Source organism: Neodiprion virginianus, chromosome 1 (genome assembly GCF_021901495.1).
Source record: "Neodiprion virginianus isolate iyNeoVirg1 chromosome 1, iyNeoVirg1.1, whole genome shotgun sequence".
NCBI classification, from domain to species: domain Eukaryota; kingdom Metazoa; phylum Arthropoda; class Insecta; order Hymenoptera; family Diprionidae; genus Neodiprion; species Neodiprion virginianus.
In genome coordinates, this window is record NC_060877.1 from 7,210,872 (window position 1) to 7,216,871 (window position 6,000).

Consider the following 6,000-nt stretch of genomic DNA (forward strand, 5'->3'; position numbering starts at 1 on the left):
CATTTCCAGGGTTTCCAGTATCCAAGTCCCAGTTGTCGCCAACCTTTTCCCAGTTCTAGTAAGTTACTAAAACTTGAATCGTTCGGCATATTAACTCTATATTTGGTTCAAATTCAATGAAGTATGAAATTAAATTTGTCACCTCGAAAAATCATTTCTAATTCCCATGATAGAAAAATGATATTTTCAGTTTCTTCCACGACAATTATGAAAATTCCCTAACGATTCCCAGTTTCGAACGACCCCTTTTAAATTTCCTGAAATTTCCGGATTTTTCAGGTTTTCCGGGTATGTGGCCACCCTGGAAGAGTAACGGCTCGGTACATAAGAACAGTCGCACTCTAAGCGAGATGTAACATCTATACACCGTGTATGAAAATATATAAGAATACACGTAGGCGCATATAAGGCAAGGGAGATCCGGCACAGCAAAAAGGGTGACAAAAAATGTCGAGATTGAAGTCCCAGAGTTGCTGCACACAGCCACCGGCCTATAAATCCTGCTTGCACGAGCTTTTCGACGTGATGCACTCGTGGAAATACACGTAATAATTTCGACGAGGTGACGTGACTTTCGTATCCGCTCTTTGTCTTCGAGCAAATATTATCTAAGAGTGGAAATATTCCTGACACGCGGGTAAAAAATTCAAACTCGAGGTATTAAATTCCGCTACTCGAATTTTGCCGTCGAGTTTGTAAGGATAAAAATTAAGCAAACACTGTGACGTATTGTCTCGTACTCCTCTCGAAGTTATATAAACACAATCATCCGATCGCGAGAGCAAAACAATTCTCGAATAGACGGCAGTCGGCAAACCCTGGTTTCTTCTTCGTTCCTCGTAATAAAGAAAACTTTTCTAACAACTGTTTAGGACGACACTCGCAAAGTACCCCCACACCTATCCTACTTAATAATGACGGAAGGAATTCTCTTTGAAAGTGGCTCGCGTGTTTCGTCAAGTGTCTGGCAAACTTTTCGAATCGTTTACTTATCGCACACTTTTCTATATGAATAAATCCGCTCGCACATGTTTACCTACCTTGTACATCTTACTTACATTTCTACACAACTTTTACAGAGAATTTTATACCTCGTTTTACTTATCTTGCCAGAATAGTAAACGAGGGTAGGAAAATTCCGGCGAAAAGAAAGGCATTCCTCGAATAACGCGAACGTTTATTGTTATTATTATTATTATTATTACTATTTTCTTTCTTTTAACACTGGTAGGATACATCTGCTCAACAAACAAATGGAGGTAAAAAATGATTGAGGGTTCTGCGTAGTGAATAATTTACTAGGTCTAATTACCGCGTGACTGATCTAATGATGCAAAAAATGAACAAGCGAGCGCTCCAATTTTTCGTATCCAAAACCACCGGGTTTATTTCCTGATTTCGATTTCCTAATTTGTTTCGATTAATTTCGGTAGATACGAAGTGCAACCTCACTGCAGGTTTCCTGGGGCAATTGATGAGAGAAATCCGAATAGCGAGAAGAGCGGACGGAAAAATTGTCGAAACGATTGAGTTGACGGATGTGGAAATAACGGTATAATCACATCCTAGAGTTTTTTCCTTTCTCTCTCACGGTTAATTTTTTTCGTTTGCCCAGCTGCCTACGCGAAAATATAGATAACACGATAAAATTCTCGATTGAAAGGTGGAAGAAAAATAAAAACAAATAACAAAATAACAGATTTTCAAACAATAAGTGAACGGAAATCGACAGCACAGTTAGCTTACTGAAAATTCAATGAGGACCGCGATCCGATTATTTCTGCAAAGCAATTCGTTTCAATCAATCCTGACAAATGCGCGAAACTTTTAGAGTGTTTTTAACTTTGAACGAAAGGGTCGGAACCCGAGTTGCAGGAAGTTATTCCGAATCGCAATTTTGCTAATGAAAAACGGACGGGGAAAAAATAGTGCCAGCTCATTGTGAGGTTCAAACTTAGCTGCATACATCGCATAATATTTTACAGGCAGATTTATACAACAATATCAGTTTGTATATCTTGAGAGTGCGGGATTTATTTTTTTAAATAACCGATCTGCAAGCGAACCAAGAAATATTTCCAAATGCTAAGGATGTCAAACGGGCAGAAGAAAAGCAATAACCCTACAATTCGGGGGGTGGTTAATTCGTTTTTCAAACCGGATATACTATTTTGGAACGATCGGAATTGGCAATTTCTATTCGTGATAGCGATGGGTCACCTCCGGATAAGGGGGAGTAAGAAATAACATTATCCAGGGGCACCTCCCCTGACTCGAAAACGGATATAGGATCCTGTATAATCTTAGAGTACAGGCACGTCTCGGCCTGTGTAAGTAACACGTGAGCATGGTGACACAGCGGCATACTATCTACGCTTTCCGAATGCCGGAGTTTAATTTTTTATTGCACACACATGTATGCGTGATAAATTTACAAGAGAGCTAGAGAGAGTTTGGATTTTTTTGAATATTGATAACGAAGATATTTCTTTCAAGGTGGGGTACAAAAATGTGACAGACCGAAAAGTCGACGGGACGAAATCCCGAAAGTTGAAAACGTAGAAAGGCCATAAATACGAAAAGATTACCTGTGGAAAAATAAAAATTGAGAACGCAAAAATATATAAATAAATTTATACCGTTTTTCCTTTTTTTTTTCTTTTGTTTGAGAATGGCCAAGATTACGAAGTGCAAAATATTGAAATACGGAAATACCGAAGAGTCAAAAAGTCGACTTTTCAAATGTCAGGCTCGAGCCTGTGTCGAGAATCTACGAATCCAAATTTATCAATAACGACCGAGCAAAGACTCGGAAGGTCGAGATCCTGAAACCCGCCAAAATGCCGGAAGGTTGGATGACGTTGGAAGTCCATTTATTCTCCGCAACGCCACGCGTGTCCGATGGCCGGTGTCTGGTTCCATCCGGCATAAGTCTACGTAACTATGACAACCGTATTGCGGCCCTTCTGCATTTTGCGGATCGTGATTTCGCTCCTTCTGAACTTTGATTGTCGACAGCTAATTTTTTCGATTTTCGACTGCTCGAAGTATGAGCCGCTATAAATTTTCAATTTCGGCACCCTTTTTTCCTATAGCACCGGAACAATATTACCAACATCGTTCCTCACAATGCTGTACGTATTTAATGGTATATTGGTTATAATTAATGATATCACGATTTTGTACGCAGCTTAATTTCGTTTTATTTTTATTTTTTATTTGTAAATCTGGCTTGAAGATATATGAATGAAATAAATCACGTCGAAAAGGTGGCCTGTTACATATTATACGTGAAGTAAATTCCGTAAATACCATTTTTGTCCACACGGCTTCGAAGTCGCGTAGCTATCATATATTTTTGCGTGTTTGCAACTATTACGTGGTATGTTATCACTATCATACAACACCTTTGTTTTGTTTTTTTTTTTTTTTTCTTCATTTCATTCATTTTTCGGCAGGGGGAAGAGGGGAAAAATATACGCCACAACGATTTCACGCGCGCGACATGTGCCTGAAATATCTTGTTTCATTTTCTTATCACCGAATAAATATGAGACGTCACTGAAAATGATTTGACAAGGAATTGTATAATAGGAACGGACGTTGACTGCATATAATATATACATACATTCTCAAATGTAGAGATCAACATACGCGTTTCTTTCATTTAGTTGAAGGAATAATGCTTTATTAAATAATTACATTTCCCAACGTATAACGCGCCAATAGGACTATTTTAATCTCGGTAAATGCCTGTCAAGGATTTAATTACGATTTTTATTTCACCTCTAGGAATTTCCATTAAAACGTCATGGATCGCCGATTAACAATCGTGCAGAAGTGATTTCCTTATAATTACTCTGAACATTTGTTCTATTTTCTTGTGTTTCATCCTCTCTGGAAATTTGTATAATCAGGATGTTCGATGCAGCTGTAAATTCGAATTGAAAAAAAGATAATGACAGTACTGACTTCAAATGTAACTTCAGTTGCCTACGTCGAGAGGAAACTCCCGGTATTACGATACAGTTTTGTAAATCTGCTGCACCCTGGAGTTGTATTTTGTAAAATATTTGATAATCGAGTAAAAGCAACGCAGAGTGGCGGAGCGTAGATTTGAGTTTTAACAGAGAGAAAAATCAGAGTAAACGAGATTAATCGCGAAACGAAACGGAATTCCGTAAACGATGTACGTACATGTACGTGCACGCGTTACATAAAAATATTCCACCATCAGATCTGCGAGCCTCTCCGGTATGCCGTGCACAGATATGAGGAGAAAAAAAGAGGGGGGGTATTCATATAAACGGAAAAGAAGATACAGAAAATGTTTGAGATACACCTAGTCGAAGATCTTATCACTGGCTGTGATGCGATTGTGATTTAAAAAGATTCCCTGGTGTTTTTTATACCTCGTGCTGTACAAAAATAAAACTCTTAATTTCTGATGCGCTATATATTATTCACGTGATTAAAAACGTTACACACACACACACACATACATGTATAGCAATGGAGGTGGAATAAAAACCGCGAGATTCACGAGTTTTGCGCAAACCTCGCGTTGCACCACGTCAAAGACAAGCGGCTTTAAGCTGGCTGTTAGCCAACTCTCAAACTTGCCGTTTTGACATTGTAGCTTCCAAGTTGAAATAAAATATTTATTAGTATCCAATTCAAATTTCAAACTACAAATTCAGATTCGTGATGAATGATTTACAAGCCCTCAGGTACCGGATTGCACGAAAATATCACGACTTTTTTTTATATTGTACCACTGTAACGGATACGACATTACAATTTTCGAAGTCTGACCTTGGATTTGTTATCGATGATCCAAAAAAACTCCGCCTACTAATTACTACCAAATCTGAATATTTTTACATTTTTTTCCACCATATTGGTTTCGCCATTTTGGATATCGCAGATCTGACATCAGGTTCGTGTTCAGCCGCTCGACAAGCCTTCGAGTAGCTATTTCCGACAGAATTCAATTGTTTTTAGTTTTTTTTCGCACAAATCACCTCAGCCCTGGTTATTCGAATACCGTGAATACTTAGTTCAAGCCTGCAGGTACATCTCTATTTACAGGGACAAAAATTAAGATCGTAATTGATTGATGGTTGCATTCCACACAAATTTCCCCCAACCGCATAAACCTTTTCAGGTTTTTTCCCGGCGTGTATTTATTTCCTCGTCTTAATGTTTCTGCACGCTTGTTATCGTTTCTACCTTATTTATTTATTTATTAGTTTTTTTTTTTTTTTTTGCATTCCAACCGTTCATCTCCACCCACTGCTAACGTCTCAAGTCGCAGGATCAAGAGGACGAGACGGAGGAGATATCGACAGGTCGGTGATCGTCGAGAACGGTATCAATCCGGCGAATCGGGTGATCAATGACAGAGACAAGGCCTCGATAGAAGTATAGAAGGAAATCTTCGAGCTTCCGAACGTGTCAGAATTTGCACTGAAATTCCTCACATACACGATAAACTTCACAGCTGGTGAGAGATTGCGATCAAACTGTTTTCCGCCATATATTACTGTCATCGAGTTGAAAAATGCAAAGGAAACGCGCTAAAGTACATAATTCATAAGTTTTATTCCAAGCATACGCAACATAGATAAAAGTAAATAAAGAAGATCGACTTCTCAGATTTCGCAAATGAAGAATCTTTTATTCATTCATGCGTTCGTTTCTTGTTCCATCTTCCTGTTTCCGGTACCTGCGTAATAACTATTCTTTTACCGTATGTCAAAGGAAGACTTCAAAACTACGCATGAGCAAAACACCGAGGGAATAGAATCGAAAAGTCTTACGGGACAAAGTAGCGGTGGACTTTCACTGCTATCGTTATAACAAGTTTTCTTGAAAATGAGGAGAAGGGTCACCGAGCGCAGACTGCAGCAGTGCGAATTTTGCTTCCTGAACGAAGTTTCACGAGCTTTAGTTACGGCCTAGTTACTCGGAATGCAGCTTGCCTGGGTAACAGAAAAT